Source organism: Bos indicus x Bos taurus, chromosome 19 (genome assembly GCF_003369695.1).
Source record: "Bos indicus x Bos taurus breed Angus x Brahman F1 hybrid chromosome 19, Bos_hybrid_MaternalHap_v2.0, whole genome shotgun sequence".
In the NCBI taxonomy this organism is placed as follows: Eukaryota; Metazoa; Chordata; class Mammalia; order Artiodactyla; family Bovidae; genus Bos; species Bos indicus x Bos taurus.
The window spans coordinates 61,699,144-61,716,576 of NC_040094.1; the positions used below are offsets into that span (position 1 = coordinate 61,699,144).

The 17,433-nt window shown below is 42.8% G+C and overlaps 1 protein-coding gene across 3 annotated transcripts in view; it reads right to left on the reverse strand.

The window, feature by feature from the left end:
* Nucleotides 1–17,433, reverse strand: part of KCNJ16 (potassium voltage-gated channel subfamily J member 16) — an 85,612-nt gene that overhangs the window by 56,512 nt on the left and 11,667 nt on the right. The window contains exon 1 of one of the 3 annotated variants that reach the window (XM_027519039.1): nucleotides 7,003–7,190. The exons of 1 other annotated variant lie outside the window; for it this stretch is intronic. The gene's annotated coding sequence lies outside the window, so the exon portion shown is untranslated. Of the gene's footprint in view, nucleotides 1–7,002; nucleotides 7,191–17,433 lie in introns of those variants that run through there. One more of the 3 variants, XM_027519038.1, reaches the window with a different exon arrangement.

Sequence of the window (17,433 nt, forward strand, 5' to 3'; positions counted from 1 at the left end):
GAGAGAAAAAGATAAATATCATATGTTATCACTTATATGCACAATCTAATTTTTAAGATGATGCAAATGAACTTATTTATGAAACAGAAAGAGACTTACAGATATTAAAAACAAACTTACAGTTATGGAAGCGGAAACGTGGCGGGGGGAAGCAGTGAATCAGAAGCTTGGGATGAACATGAACACAGTACTGTCTACACCACTATATGTTAGATAACCAGCAAGGACCTACTGCATAGCTCAAGAAACTCTACTCAATATCCTGGGATAACCTATATGGGAAGCGAATCTGAAGAAGAAGGAATACATGTATATGTGTGACTAAATCACTCTGCTGTCCACCGGAAACTAACACAACAGTGTACATCAACTCTACTCCAATAATCTTTTTTTTATAAAAAGAAAAAGTAGACTGCACAAAAATCTAGGAGAGACTATACAACAGCTGAAATACATGGTAGGGAAAATGAAAGAGAGACCATGCCATTGGGAGGCTGGGGTGAATTTTAAATAAAGTACATTTGTTCTTTGTCTCAATTAAAAGAAAAAGAAATTTTTGTCTTTATCCAGATTGTCTTATTAAAAAGTTGTAGCGCTGAAGGTGCTGTGTCGAATACTGGATGCTTCTATACACAAATGATGGCATTGTTAGGCATATCCGTTTTGTGGAATTTTAAATATATTTAACAAGTAAAATGTAGTTAATCTCTTTTTATAGAAACTAAGGCTGCAAACTTAGAATGTCTGATAGCTACATGGGAAAATACAAGCATGGTGAAGACTCCCTGTGTCCTGGGAGGGACGACTTCGTGCGCCAGCTTGGCCAGGCCACGGAACCCAGTTTGGTCAAACACCCTCTGGATGTTGTTGTGAATATGTTTGCTAGATGTGGTTTACCTTTACAATCTGTAGACTTTGAGCAAACCAGACAGCCTTCCATAGTGAGGGCGGGCTTTGTCCAATCAGGTGAAGATATTAAGAGTCAAGAGTGAGGTTTCCCAAAGAAGCAACAAAAGAAATTCTGCCTCGAGGCTGCAACATAGTCCACCAGTTTCCTGCCTGCTGGTCTACCCTGAAAATTCTGGACTCAGGACTGCAATATTGACTCTTAATTTCCAGAGTGCCAGCCTGCCTCACAGATTTCAGACTTGCCAGCCCTCACAATCATATGACCCAAAACTTGCATTAAATTTCTTCCTATGTCTCCCTCTCTCTATATATATGTGTGTGTGTGTGTGTGTGTGTGTATCATATTGGTTCTATTTTTTTTGGATAACCCTTATACAGTTACCAAACTATAGTGGAAAGAAAGCAATAATTCTAAAAGAATTGTCAGACTAAGCTTTGGAAAAAAAAGTCTTGTAAAAGAGTTCATAGAAAAAACAGTATTCTTACCACGTACAAGTTCTGAATTCCAAAAGCATACCCAGGACAAGAGCAACAGGCCACTCATTTGTCTCTCACCGTATTGCTTCCATGAAAAAAAGTTCAATTCGTTAGTGTGCTAATTGTATCTTATGTTATGGTGGTACTAGGTCATTGAATGACCCTTAATTATTTACAGATCTGCCTTTTTTTGCCAGACTGAGGATAGGGACCGGATCTTCGTCATCTTGGTACCAGACCCAATAAATGAGTATTGATTGCATGGGAACATGGTTCTAATTTAAGATAGAATAGGATGAAAAATGAAAGTTCATTGTGATGAAATATGGTTTTGGTCATGTTTGCCGGAACATAGTTTTTTTTCTTAAAAAAAGAGAAAAACTGAATATTTCTTTTTGAGTTAAAAGAATAAATCTTATGGACTATAATCTAAAGCCTTGCCACCATTTGAAGTCTTTAAAATTATACTCACAGAGTTTAAATAAAATCAGAACTTGTGATATTTCTTGACATTGTTAAGAGAAAAATCACCTTCTTTATGTGGAACTTTTGGGTAAACCTGTTCTGGGGGCTGTTTCTTACTCAGATTATTGACTTTTTTTCAGTTTTCCCTGCTTTGTGGACAGTTTCAGGTCTATTTTTGAAAGACAGTGAGTGTGGAGCCAGAGAAAGCTTTAAAAGTCAAATCCTCTTTGAATCACTATATGCATGGTGCATCTGAATCCTTGATCTTAGAGTAGAAAGCCCCTGGAGGACAGGAGGAAAAGAATTGATCCCGTCTCCTTCCCTGAAGAACAGCTATAAGAAAAGTCAAGTCATCCACTCATCCAGCCCGTATGTGTAAACAGCTCCAAACTCGAGGGTGCACATGCGTAAAAATGATGAAAAAGACTTCTCTGGCACTGGTTTCCTAGGAAAGCAGGATGCAGATGACCCTGCAGAGGGCTCCTCCAGTGCGACCATTATACGGTCCAGACAAGCCTTTCTTTCCCCCAAAGCGGAGCTCTTTGGCCTAGAAACTTAACTGAAAACAGTCTTGTTGTACAGTTGCTCAATTGTGTCCGACTCTTTGCGACCCCATGGACTGCAGCACGCCAGACTTCCCTGTCCATCACTATCTCCCGGAGTGTACTCAAATTCATGCCCATCGAGTTAGTGCTGCCATCCAGCCATCTCATCCTCTGTCATCCCCTTCTCCTCCTGCCTTCAATCTTCCCCAGCATCCTGGTCTTTTCCAGTGAGTTGGCTCTTCGCATCAGGTGGCCAAAGTATTAGAGCTTCAGAAGCTTCAGCGTCACTCCTTCCAGTGAATATTCAGGGTTGGCTGCTGCTACTGCTAAGTCGCATCAGTCGTGTCCGACTCTGCGACCCCAGAGATAGCAGCCCACCAGGCCCCCGTCCCTGGGATTCTCCAGGCAAGGACACTGGAGTGGGTTGCCATTTCCTTCTCCAGTGCATGAAAGTGAAAAGTGAAAGTGAAAAGTGAAAGTGAAGTCGCTCAGTCAAGTCCGACTTGTGGTGACCCCATGGACTGCAGCCTACCAGGCTCCTCCATCCATAGGATTTTCCAGGCAAGAGTACAGGAGTGGGGTGCCATTGCCTTCTCCAAGGGTTGGTTTACTCCCCAAGAAATCTACAATTGCCTTGTAGTTTCCCATCTGTTGGCAACAGCTGGCATGAGTTTCTGTGTTGATGAGACCGGGGCATTCCTCAGAAGTCTCAGTTGGTGAGCACAGCGTCATTTTCTGTCAGTCGAGTTGCAGGAAGCAGGGCTTCAGTCACCTTCACTCCCACCCCTGTATTTTGTTCATCACCATCACCTACCTGCCATACACAGTATTCTTGCTCCCTGTCTAACTATTGAAATCTATACCTACCCTGGTCTTTTTTAACATCTCAAAAAAGAAAATCTCAGACATATCTCACTTGCAGAATCCTCTCCATCTTGGAAAACAATCCTGGCACATAGATGATTCCCCCAGGACCCCTCTTCCCTTTGTAACTTTCCTTCAGCCACACTGGTCTTGTTGCTTCTCAAATAGGCCCAGCACGTCAGAGCTTGCACGGGCTGTTCCGTTTACCCAACCTTCTCTGCTCCAAGGTATCTGCCTGCTCAATTCCTCACCACCTTGAGTTCTTTGACCAAACATCACCTCCTCGGTGAAGCTCTCCCGGGCTGTCCTACTTAAACATGTAAACCTGTGGCAAGCAGCTTTGGCACTGGCCCCCTGTGACGCCCCGCCTCCTTCAGGCTTTTGTGAAATCCCTCCCCTTGAGGGCTGGCTGGAAGAAATGACTCATTCAATAGAACGTGGCCAAGCTGAGGGGTTGTCACGTCCAAGATGCGGCTGGAGAAAGACTCTGTCTTCTGTCTTGCTTACTCCCTCGCTTGAGTTAATGGAAAGCAGCTGCCATGCTGGGCGCTGTCTTATGGAGAGGCCCAAGTGGCAAGGAACTGGAGGAGGACTCGAGCCAACAAGCCATAGAGACTGAGCCCCCCGCCAACTGCCCCAGAGGAGCCAAGTTCTGCCAGGGACTGCGTGACTGAGCTTGGAGGAGAATCCTGCTTGGGCAAGGCTGGCGATGCCTGTGGTCCCACTGGACTCTTGACTACAGCGGGGGAGACGCTGGTCCCGAGGACCCAGACAAACTGGCTTCCTGACCAACACCAGCTCTGAGACAACAAACGCTTGTTGTTCTAAAATACTAACACAATATCCACTCTTCCACCCCCGCACCTGATTTCTTTCTCTTTTATGTTTTCTTCTATAAGACGTCACCATTAATGTTCAATGTATTTCACTTACTGACCGTCTTCCCACACATCTACTAAAATATGAGACTTCTGAAGGCAGAAACTTTTGTCTTTTTCTTTTCATCAGTATATGTTTGAAGTCTAATCACTGCCTGGCTCAGAGTAGTCAACAAATATTTGTTAAATACATGAAGCATTATATCACTCAATGGCAAATTGTTTTTCCTAAGTTCCTAAGGAAAATGGCTTCATTGCAACAATCTCCCACAGAACCCTCATTCTTTCACATGTTTTAATATTTAGTAAATATTTGTTGAGAGGATCAATCAATGAATAAATTACAGAAAATTGGATTTTTTTGTAAGTGCAGTAACAATCCAGTCAGGGAAATGATCAGATGACCCATTATTTCCATGTCACTGTCTTATAGAGGTCAAGAATTTGAGACTGTGGTGGCAAGAAAAAAAATTAGAATTCTAGAGTTTTCATTTTTCACACAAAATGTATGTCTTTGTCTTCTTTAGGACATTAACTTATTTATTTCCCATTATTCAAAACAATGATACTAGCAGGAAAGACAAACAGCAAGATGCCCTCCATTCTGGAAGAAACGCATTTATCAATGTGACATAAATGCCTGGAAAAGAACAGTGTCAGTCATCACCTTATAAAAAGGATCGGGTAGATTCTTGAGGGTTAAGGTTTCTGCTATGTAGAGGGATGGAGGCGCGATGACAGGTACCTGCCAGTTTGCTGAAACTGATATCCATGGAGAAAACATCACTCACTCATCAGTTTCAGAGAGGGTACCCATGCGTGTCCTCAGCCACTCTACAGACAATGGCCACACGTATGACATCTGTAGAGACAGTTCCTCTCTGCGGTTGTATCAAGCCTAATAACTGTGGGTAACATCATACTAGGAAAAGGTAGGAGGTCATCTGGTAATGAGAAGCACATGTATTTTGGAATTCAGACAGGAGTGAGTTTGAATCTGAGACCTGAAGAAGTTACGGGGCTCTCCCCAGATTACACAGCTAGAGTGGAAAACCTAGATCTCCATCTAAAAATGAAGACAGTAGCTCCCTCCAAACTTGAAGTGAAGAGCCACTTCACCCAGAACATAGTAAGCATATGAATGCCCATTTCCCCACGCTGCCATAAAAATATTTATAGTCCGTGTGATGCCCGAAATAATGACATTTTCCATCTACTGTTCCTAAAGTTAGATTTGAGGCTACTTTTCCTAGAAAAAGAAAGTAACATAAGGTGCTCTAGGATAAATTCATGGGGGATAAAAGCCAAACCATCCGCTAAGTGATGGGTTTTACAAATTCAGAAAAGAAACAATTCAACTAAATCCCTGGGTTGTCCTGGTTATAAATATTTACTCCAAGTACTCGTTCTTTATATATCTATTGTTTTCCCCCAAACTATGCTTTTCGCTAATTTCTTTCAACTAATTTATATCCAAATCTTGATGTGGACTCACCACTCACATGTATAATGGGAAAAGCATACTTTTCAATGTCCTTGAAAACTCTTGTTCTTTTGCAAATAAAAATATACTTATTTGGGAAAACGCATTAAAATAGCAACTTGTGTGCCCCTCCCACTTCAGTCTTTTTGTCCGGTATCAGATGTTGTCATAGTCTTATTTTGCATGGGACTAATGTCTTGGATTTATCACAGATGCTCATGTGTTCTAAAAAAACACTTAAGGAATTGCTTCTGTTAGTTACTCTGGTTTTTCCCCTGTCTCTGTCTTTCTGTCTCTCCCTTCTTTTTTTGAATTGAATTGAACTCTGGACCCTGTTCACTTTTATACTTATTTTTGGCTTAATTTCCGGAACTCTACAGTGGTATTCAACAAAAGAGCTGTGGCAAAGGGACTTCAGGTCACTTTGTTGGTTAAAATCTGACAGAGAGCGGTTGGTCTACATTTTCCAAAGTAAAGTGGCAAAAGGGCATCAATATGCTTTTTCTTCTTTAAGGTCTGTCTCTTGTAGCTGGAAGGGGTAGATGTTTAGAAGAAACACTCCAGTCCCATTTCCCTAAAGACCTCTCAATTCCTATAACCATATAAGAGTATGATGCAAATGACCAAAATCCATTGGGTTTATAAGACAGTTCTTGTTTTCCACTTATACACTTCCATCCGGCAACAAGGGAGACAATTTGATTTTACATGTTAAAAGATTCATAGTGTCCAAAGAGCAAGAATTGATAAGTCTATAGTTTTCTGAATAAATATTCAAAGACAAAAGGTCTCAGGTTTTAATGGACAAGAGAAAAGGCTTTGGAGAAATTAAGGTGAACATACAGGAGAAATAGAAATTAGAATAGAAACTCTCTATTTTGAAGCTATGTTAAAATCAGTCTAGAGAAATGGATGTTTTTATATCATCTCATATACAATCCTCAGAAAATAATCAACCTACTTTCTTGAAGTATTTTCAGGGGATGCTTAAATGTACATTTCACTGAAGCCATATATTCATAAATGTGTACATATATATGGATGCCATGATTTGCTTTTGATAGCAGTTATGAAATACTCCATCTGCTATTAAATATGGAATCTGAAGAAGTCACTTTTAGATATCTACATATATAATGGAACATTAGGTCTCTTTCATAAGCTCTTTATAGACCAATTTGAGACTATGTTTTACCAAAGTTTCACAAGACGCCTACTTAAAGCCCTCACATAGGGAATTAAATTGTCTTAATTGCATTTGATTCCACACTGATATTGACATTGCTGGATACAGAGTTTTGCTGCTTTCTGATCAGTGGGCAGCATGAACAAACACAGACTGAATGACTTTGAATAAGGACAAAAACAGAGCCAGGCTTACCTGTGTCCTTTCTCCCGAGGATCTAGGAGCTAGGAACTCACAGCTGGGCAAGAGTGAAAATGTTCTTTAGTTAATAATACAGGCAAGAAAAGCTCCAGACCCCAAGAACCTGGGTTAACCATTGACACCGGCTTGTTCCTACAGTTCCACCCTGGGAACACGCATAGGTAGCCCGTGGCATCTTAGGAAGCCGGCGCCAACCGGTCAGCTGAGACCACGGCTGGGGCCCCGCCCCTGCACCCCTGGAGGAGGTCCGGGGAGAAGGTCACCCAGGCGTCCCCTGACTCACTGTTCACTTGCTTGGGAACACAAAGGAGGAAGATTTCCTGGGCCAGAAATATGTTCAGCAGTGCCCGTAAGTGACTCAAATATTTACAGACAGGGCTATTGGAGGCTCAGTTTTCAGACTTTGAGCAATGCAAAGAAGCTCTTTTTGTCAGAGTTCTTTGCATACATCTGAGCAGGTCAGAGTTGAAAGGGGATGCCGATGAAAATGGAGACGAGACAACCTGCAATGGCTAAGCAGCCACTCGTCCCTTTACTCAGCGTGCCTTCGGTGGTCATCTACACTGTGCAGCGCAATTCCAAGTGTGGCTTCCCGGGTGGCTCAGTGGGAAAGAATCTGCCTGCAAAACAGGAGACGCAGGTTTGATCTCTGGGTCGAGACGGTCTCCTGGAGAAGGCAATGGCAACCCGCTCCAGTATTCTTGCCTGGGAAACCCCATGCACAGAGGAGCCTGGCGGGCTACAGTCCATGGGGTCGCAAAGAGACACACACGTGCACACATGCTCCCAAAGCACAGGCATCCACAGTTGAATAAGCCTTGAGAAACAGAAGAAAGAGACTAAGGCTGAAGGTTTCTCCTGCCCACAACCTCAAGAGTCAGAGTTTAAAGGACTTCCCTGGTGGTCCAGTGGTTAAGACTTCACCCTCCAACACAGCAGGCACAGGTTCCATCCCTGGTTGGGGAGCTAAGACCTCACACGCCTCGTGGCCAAAACACCAAAACAGCAAACAGAAGCGTATTGTAACAATTTAATAAAGACTTTAAAAACCATCCACAACAATAACAACAAAATCTTTAAAAAAAGAATCAGAGTTTAAGACAGAGATGATAAAGAAAATACAGGCTGTTGTTCAAGTCTAGAGCGTACAATCTGATGGTCCCTCTGCCCCAGCAATCAGTCCTCAGGGGTGAGATGAAATTTTGAGGCAGTCATGGGGTCAAGCTGACTGACCGAGAGTCAGAAAATTGAATAATACGCGACGAGGTGGTAGAGTCAAGAGAAAGGTCCAGAAGAGGTGAAAGTCAGCCACAAGAAAGGAAAGAAATAACAATCCCAGCTCTTCAGAACCTGGGGGCGGGGAGGGGAGGGCGGGGCTGTATGCAGAGGGTTGCCAAGGGAGGTTTGTGCTGGCCAGAAACCAGCATTTTTCTTTCCTGGGAAGAGCGCTGGTAGGCAGGGGTCTGGAAGCCTTGTCCAGTTTGGTTAACCCTCCAAATTTAAGGGGCAGTGCCTAAGTTCCGACCAGAGTTGCTGTTGGGGTGTTGTTGGGTGTGTGTTTTGCATTTTTTTTAATTAAAAAAAAATGGAGTATAGTTGCTTCGCAACGTTGTATCAGTTTCTGCTGTGCAGCAAGGTGAGTCAGCTGTGTGCACAAATTATCTTCTCCCTCTCAAGCCTCCCTCCCCCTCCCCATCCCACCTCTCTAGGTCATCACAGAGCACCGAGCTGACCCCGAGTCAGAGCTCTGAATTCCTCCCACCTGCTCCTCTCCCTGCTGTGTCCGCAAGCCCATTCTCTATCTGTGTCTCTTCCCACCCTGCAAATGGGTTCATCAGTGCTGTCTTGCTAGATTCCATAGCTATGCATTAATGGACAATACTTGTTTCTCTGACTTACTTCTCTCCGTATGACAGACTCTAGGTGTTCGCACTTTTAACAACATGAACACTTGAGGAGGCAAGATTGGATGTCGGTGTTGGGACTCACTGGCTTTGTGACACCGGGAGCTGCTTGACCGCTCTGTATCCATCTCCTCATCTGTAAAGTGGAAATAATAATAACAACAACTACAACCGCAGCTCCTACTCAGGCTGGTACTTGGTGTTCCAAGCCTGCGAGCTCTCCATCAGGCTTGGACATTCTGATAGGAGGGCGTGATCTGCAACCTGTTACTCAGTAACCCAGGAGAAGAGCTTAAACCCTTCAAGGGACATATCTTTTTAATCACCCATAAATGTCAGGGAGGCAGCAGACCTGGAGGTGAGCCTTTCTGCCAAGAAATCTGAAGACTGGAGGGATGTCTGCATGCCCACACACATGGAGGCCACTTCCGTTGCGGGGCATTCACAGTAAGGCAGGCTGACTGCTTAGTGAGTGTTATCAGTCACTCTGCTCTGTTCCTGGATGGGGAGCTGGGATTTTTTTATTAGTGGTCCGTAGGAAAGGACTGAACGGAACACACATGACTCTCTCTACAAGGACAGTCTCAGGGAAGGTGGCTTTGTCTGGCTGACTGCCGAGGAGACAAGGCAGCCGAAGACGGATGGCATAGGAAAGACCCTGCAGGAGACGAGGAGGCAAGATGGGGACCTGGATGGGCTCCCAAGCCCGAGTCAGACCATCGCTGCCGCCTCGTCCCTTTGTTTGAAGTAAATTCCCAGAACACCAGGCACGCCCATACTCACATGTAAGCAGAAAAACACTTGCCAAAGCCAAGTCAAATTATCATCTGGATCGGCTTCTCTGTCACATTCTGTGCTTCCTAAATCTACCTTAAACTAAAACTAAACGTCTTGAAGTTCAGCTTTGGGGAACTACAGGCCTCCTGGAAACACAGAGAGAAACTGAGGCAAATCGAAAAAAGCCTGTTTAAAGATTTGACAAATGAGAAGATGATGAAAGAATTCATTACTCAAGTGGAAGAACTCTGATACCTTTTCCAATAATCTGTACTTTGTTGCTGCCCGATGATTTTAGTCATGGCCTAAAAAGAAGACAGACTCTAAAAAGAAGATATACCACACAAATTCTATACCCCATCCAGCATTCTAGAGTATAGAATTGAGCTGGTGCTACTCTAGCTCTGTCCTGGACGAACTATTTTTGTTTGTTCGGCCTTACTTCTGCTTTTGTAAGACCTGAGAGCTAAGAATAGTTTTTACATTTCTAAATGGCAGGGAGAAGATTACTAGAGGAGTAATATTTTGTGATGTAAAGTTATATGAAATTCAAACTTCAGGATCCATAAAATTTTTTTTTTTTTTTAAACATAGCCCTACTCTTTAGTTCATTTACATGTCATCGATGGCTGTACTCACCCTATGGCAGCAGAATTCTGTGACCCTCAGAGTCTCAGCAGAGACCAGGTGGTCCTCAAAACTTCCCATATTTAGCATCTGGCCCTTTGCAGAAAAAAATGTTTGCAGAGCCCCGAGCTAGTTAAACTATGCAATTTGCATTCTTCAAAGATGATGTTCCTCTTTCCTGGTTAATGATTAACATATAGTTAACTCCAAGTCAACTGAAATTCTAGAATTTAAAACCTTATTTTTTTTACATCCAACCCAACAATCATGTTCCTTGGTCTTTACTGAGACCAAGAGTTAAAAACCTAAGTCCACACAAAAACCTGTACACAGAGTATTTATAGAAGTTTTATTCATAAGTGCCAAAACTTAGAAGGAATCAAGACATCCTTCAGTAGGTGAATAAACAGTGCTACACCCAGACAATGGAATATTATGCAGTTCTAAAAAGAAATGAACTACCAAGCCCTGAAAATACACAGGGAAACCTTAAATGCATGTTTCTAGGTGAAAGAAGGCAATCTGAAAAGCCTGCATAAAGTATGATTCAGAGTATATGGCATTCCGAAAAAGCTAAAATTATGGAGGTAATAAAAGATCGGGTTTGGTGAGGAGCAGAGGGAAGGAGAGATAAACAGGCAAAGCCCAGAGGGTTTTTGGAGCCGTGAAAATTCTCTGTATGATTTAACAATGATGGATGTATAGCATCGCATGCATGTGTGCTAAGTAGCCTCAGTCGTGTCTGACTCTTTGTGACCCCATGGACTGTAGCCCCCAGGCTCCTCTGTCCATGGGATTCTCCAGGCAAGAATACCGGAATGGGTTGCCATTTCCTTCTCCAGGGGATCTTCCTGACCTAGAGATCGAACTCAAGTCTCTTGCACCGGCAGGCAGGTTCTTCACCACTGAGCTGCCTGGGAAGCCCCATGTCCTTTCGTGTCTTCCCTCAGTGTTACTGGAAATCTGAAACTGCTCTATGAAATAATCTTTTTTTGAAAGAATAGTTTTTCCTTCAAGGTTCCTTTGACTCAGTTTACCCTTGTCTACTGCATTGATTCATCAGTATTTTTAAATGATTTTGAAAAATAAACTTTTTAAAGGCATTCTCCCTTTGATCTCTACGTTGTGGCCCTTTGTTGCACGTGTCATGTCCTTCACCACGTTTTATACACTCGTGGGTCAGGATTGACTGAAACTTATCCCCTGGTGAATCCAACAGAGTGTCTAGCAGAAAACTGCAACACAACAGATCCTAAGGGATGAACGCTTGTTTAAAAAAGGAAGCAAGTATACCATATTTGGAGACCAAAGCCTTTGGAGCGGTTGATTGCAGTGTTCTTGGCTCTTTCCTTCAGCTGTCTTTCTAAGCTGGCTTATCTTTGTCCATCTCCAGATGGACAAATCAGTCTCTCTGAAATTCCGAGACTCTCTTGCTGCCTGTTTGAACCCAACCAACATCATAATTTTTGGATTCTGCCTGGGTCTTTTCCCTCTTTTTATCATCCCAACTCTCAAAATCTTCCTTCACTGTGTCTCACTTCCACCTGAAGGATTCTCTGTTTTACCATGTCCAAGCCCTCCATGATAAGAGGCAAAGGAAAAAAAAAAAAATAAAAGGTTAACTTGAATTTGCTTCCTCAAGGTGCAATCCAGTTCAGCATTTTATAAGCTGACCCACACTACTGCAGCAAGAGATTTAAATAGAAATGATGCAACTGACTATCATTCAAATGAGCTCAATACGCTGAATGAATCATGCTAACAGGTTCTTCCCAGAGCGGGGGAGGGGCGAACAGGAGACTACCTTTGAGAATCTCTCTCAGATATTTAAGTTATGTATGTTTACCGTAGACACTATGAATAAGAATGTGAAAAAGCTGATAAAAATGATTCAGCAGCCTCAATTTCTTTTGGCAAAGTTATTCCCACTCTTCCCCACTGTGCTTTTAAGTAAAAAATCGAGATTCAATTATATTCACAGTTTTGAATCTTGCTTTTTAATCACTGGCAAAGAGCTCTCATCTTAAAGCAAAAGCATGCATTAGTAACCATGGGATTCCTGACATCCCAGAAAAGCAGGTGAAGAAGATCTGGTGAGACAGGTGCTGGATTTCTGGTACTCCACAGTCAATCTCCACCCGTGTTTACTGGTAGGATTTACTCTGAGCTGTCGGCGTCAACTGGAACTGTGCTCTGAGACAGGTTTGTAGATGCTCCAGCATGCTGTTTGAAGGTGTGCCCAAACACTTGTTGTTCAGTCTCTAAATTGTGTCCAACTCTTTGTGGCTTCATGGACAGAGTTGGCTCTAACTCACGTCCATTGAGTCGGTGATGCCATCCAACCATCTCATCCTCTGTAGTCCCCTTCTCCTCCTGCCCTCAATCTTTCCCAGCCTCAGGGTCTTTTCAAATGAATTGGTTCTTTGCATTAGGTGGCCAAAATATCGGCACTTCGGCTTCTCTGGTAGAGGTGCTTATCCACCTAAAAGCAGGAGATGGTTAGATAGCAACACCGACTCAGTGGACATGGATTTGAGCAAACTCCTGGAGATGGTGGAGGACAGAGGAGCCTGGCATGCTGTAGTCCATGGGGTCGCAAAGAGTCAGACACGACTTAGGGACTCAGCAACAATCCTCCAGGAAGGTTGATTGGATTACATAGGATGCCCTTATTCTAAAGACCATATTTCTTTTAGGAACTCTTTATCTCTCCAAGGGAAGACTGAGATAATTACTTGAATACTTGAAGCCCCTGACTAGCTTCATTACCTCCTAGATTATTTCATTAGGAAATATTAAAAGGAGACCATTTACCTACACAAGGTCCTCAGCCATCTTCGATTTTCATATGGCAACAGAACTGTCTCTCCTCTCCTTAACTCCCCACTTGTCTTGTTTCAAGCTACAGAGACAGATTGTCAAAAGGGAGGTCCTCCCAGCCTCCCTCTCCTCCAAGACATATTTTCCTCTAATGCTTTCCTTCCCCCCTAAATAAGAATTAAAAGTGATATTTCTTTTGACAGCTGGTAACTAATCCCACCTTAGCAGGAAGGAGAACAGGAAGCCAGCAAAGGAATTTTCCATTCCTATGTCTCTCTTAATTTTTTTCCACATCAGGTACTTTTCAAAATCTAGACATTTCCCGTGAGTCTGTCTATCTTCTTGTTTTGTCTACTAGAGTCACGTGCTTTTAACTTGTCCCGTGCGGGCTGCGGAGAAGCCTGACGGAGCTGATGTTTGTCTATGGAGGAGGGAGAACTTGAGAGCCTTTGAATCTCCAAAGGGAATAAGACTGAAATGTGATGCCTTTGCTTATGCAAACGGGATTTTTCCTCTTGTAAAGATAAAGTTCACACAGCTAGTCCCACAAACCACAAATCAAAATGCCTCGTGTTGTGAGGACAGCTACAACTCTGACTCAAAGTAAGTTTCTGCTCACCCATGCTTTGCCTGCCAGACAGCCTTGCCTCCTTGATTCCTTCCTGCCTTCCTCTCCTCCATTTCCTCCTCAAAACAAAGCAAAACAAAACAAAAAAAAAAAACTAACAGATTCTGTGTACTCCTCTCTGTTCCAAATCTTCCACAGCATATGTGACAATAGCTGGGGGGGGTGGGGGTGGGGGGCAGGGGGGCGGGTAGCGGGGGTGAGGGAAAAATAATCAACTTGAATTTATTATTCCAAGGAGAAATACATTTTAGCATTTTTTAACATAAGGCACAATATTTCAACAAATGATTTTTTTTTTATTTTTTTAAAAGGGTAAAACCTTAATTTCCTAAAGGCAGCGATTTGTACAGAATGGGAATGAAATGCATCTATATCAGTGTCTTTTCAAATGAATTGATTTAATGAAGGAGACATCTACTCCAGCCTGTTAGATTCTGTATATAAGTGACTAAAAACATTGCTCTGAAACTAAAGAGAAGGGACTTCCCTGGTGACTCTGCCTTTCCAATGCAGGGGTCCTGGGTTCAGCCCCTGCTGGGGAACTAGAGCCTACACGCTTCATGGTCCAAAAGTAAATAAATAAACAAAAAAGACAGAAGAAACAAAAGACACTGTAAGACAGAAGACAATAAAGAATGGCTTCACAGTTAAAAAAAAAATAAAACTGAAGATAACTTTTTTTTTTCCCTGAAATTTTCCAACTGTGTATTTTTACTGTGGCAATAATCATCAGAATCAAAATGACAGTAACAAGAAATGGTGGTGGTTTAGTCGCTAAGCCATTTCAGATTCTTTGAGATTCCATGGACTGTAGCCCGCTGGGTTCTTCCGTCCATAAGATTTCCCAGGCAAGAATACTGGAGTGGGTTCCCAGTATAGATCCCCAGGGGATTTTCCTGACCCAGGGGTTGAACCCAGGTCTCCTACACTGCAGACAGTTTCTTTACCAACTGAGCTACCAGGTAAGCCCAATAAGAAATACTTATTGAGCAGATTCAGGTAGTGGATACCCTTTTACACTGACTTCCCTGGTAGCACAGTGGTTAAACAACTGCCTGCCAATGCAGGAGACCTGGGTACGATCCCTGGGTTGGGAAAATCCTCTGGAGGACAAAATGGCAACCCACTCCAGTATTCTTGCCTGGAGAATCCCAGGCCAGAGGAGCCTGGCAGGCTACAGTCTACAGGGTCCCACACAGTCTGACAGGACTGAAGCAACTTAGCATGCACACAAACAAGATAGCTGGATGATATTGTTTACCTCTAACAAAGATATCTGATTGCCAGGAGAAATATCAATAACCTCAGATATGCAGATGACACCACCCTTACGGCAGAAAGTGAAGAAGAACTAAAGAGGCTCTTGATGAGAGTAAAAGAGGAGAGTGAAAAAGTTGTCTTAAAGCTCAACATTCAGAAAACTAAGATCATGGCATCCGGTCCCATCATTTCTTGGCAAATAGATGAGGAAGCAATGGAAACAGTGACAGATTTCATTTTTCAGGGCTCCAAAATCACTGGAGATGGTGACTGCAGGCATGAAATTAAAAGATGCTTACTCCTTGGAAGAAAAATTATGACCAACCGAGGCAGCATATTAAAAAGCAGAGACATTACTTTGCCAACAAAGGCTCGTCTAATCAAGGCTATGGTTTTTCCAGTAGTCATGTATGGATGTAAGAGTTGGACTATAAAGAAAGCTGAGCACCAAAGAATTGATGCTGAGCAACTTAACTGAACTGAAGATATTTAAATGGTTATATCTAACGAGTTATATACTATCTCATCACAATCCTTAACCCACTACCATTTTTTCTTTTTTAAAAAGTTAATAATGTAAGGAATTAGATGTTCAAAAAGTTCAGTCTAAGAGTGATGTTGGGATTTATAAGATCTCTTCCGGGCACACAACCCCTAAAACCCTGGAATTTCCTGTGATAAGAGCAATAAAGTTGTCTTTTTTATGCTAATGACATAGCTTTTGGAAAGCCTGCAGGTAACCTAAATTGGTGAGGGTTGGAGGATTGGTTACCAAGGTAACAACTGTAATTAGAGGTTGAGACTACCAGTTCCACCCTCTTGAACCTCTGGGGAGGAGAGAGGGGCCAGAGGTCAAATCTACCACCACAGGCCAGTGATTTAACCAGTCAAGACCACGGAATGAAGCATCCATAGGAACCCAAAAGGAGGGGTTTCAGAGAGCTTCAAAGCTGATGAGCATGTGTCAGGCCAGGGGTAGTGGTTCACCTGGAGGGGGATGGAAACCTTGCACCTCTTCTGCCCTGTGCCTCTCTTCTCTCTGTTCCTGAGTTATATCTTTTTCTAATAAATGGGTGATTTAGTAAGTCCTGTTTCTCTGAGTTCTGTGAGCCACTCTAGCAAATCAGTCAAACCCAAGGAGAAGGTTGTGGGACTCTCTGATTGACAGCCAGTTGGCCAGAAGTACAGGTGACAACCTGGACCCGCGGTTGACATTCTGAGTCAGAGTGGGGTTGTTGGAATCTGCAATATGGAGCTAGTTGGTGGTCAGAAACACAGTTAACAATCTGGGCTCATAACTGGTGTCTGAAGAGCAAGGGAGGCAGTCTTGTAGGGCTGAACACTTAACCTACAGAATCTGATGCCAACACCATTTCAAAATTGAGTTAAATGATAAGACACCCAATCAGTGTCTGGAGAATCACCCGTTATTGGTGGGGGAAACTGTTCCCTACAGGATTGGAACTGGGTCCTGAAACTCAAAAGACTATGATATAGTCTAAAACTATAATAAAATTCATTGGAAAGACTAATGCTGAAACTGAAGCTCCAATACTTTGGTCCCCTGAAGCAAACAGCCAACTCACTGGAAAAGACCCTAATGCTGGGAAAGATTGAAGGCAAAAGAAGAAGAGGGCAGCAGGGGATGAGATGGTTAGATAGCATCACTGACTCAGTGGACATGAATCTGAGCAAACGCCAGGAGACAGAGGAGGATACGAAAGCCTGTCCTGTTGCAGATCATGGGGTCGCAGAATCAGACACGACTTCAAGACTGGACACAAAATAATACCTTCAAGGATGACATTTAATAATATCCAAGTAAGTAAATATAATGCATTCATTTCAATAATTTATAAATTACAGAGAATTGTATAGTAAATTTAGCTCAGATTAAAGCATTATATGCTCAGATATGCAGATGGCAGCACCCTTATGGCAGAAAGTGAAGAAGAACTAAAGAGCCTCTTGATGAAAGTGAAAGCAGAGAGTGAAAACGCTGGCTTAAAGCTCAACATTCAGAAAACTAAGATCATGGCATCTGGTCCCATCACTTCATGGCAAATAGATGGGGAAACAGTGGCAGACTTTATTTTGGGGGGGCTCCAAAATCACTGCAGATGGTGATTGGAGCCATGAAATTAAAAGACGCTTACTCCTTGGAAGAAAAATTATGACCAACCTAGGCAGTATATTAAAAGCAGAGACATTACTTTGCCAACAAAGGTCCATCTAGTCAAGGCTATTGTTTTTCCAGTAGTCATGTATGGATGTGAGAGTTGGACCATAAAGAAGCTAAGCGCCAAAGAATTGATGCTTTTGAACTGTGGTGTTGGAGAAGACTCTTGAGAGTCCCTTGGACTGCAAGGAGATCCAACCAGTCCATCCTAAAGGAGATCAGTCCTGGGT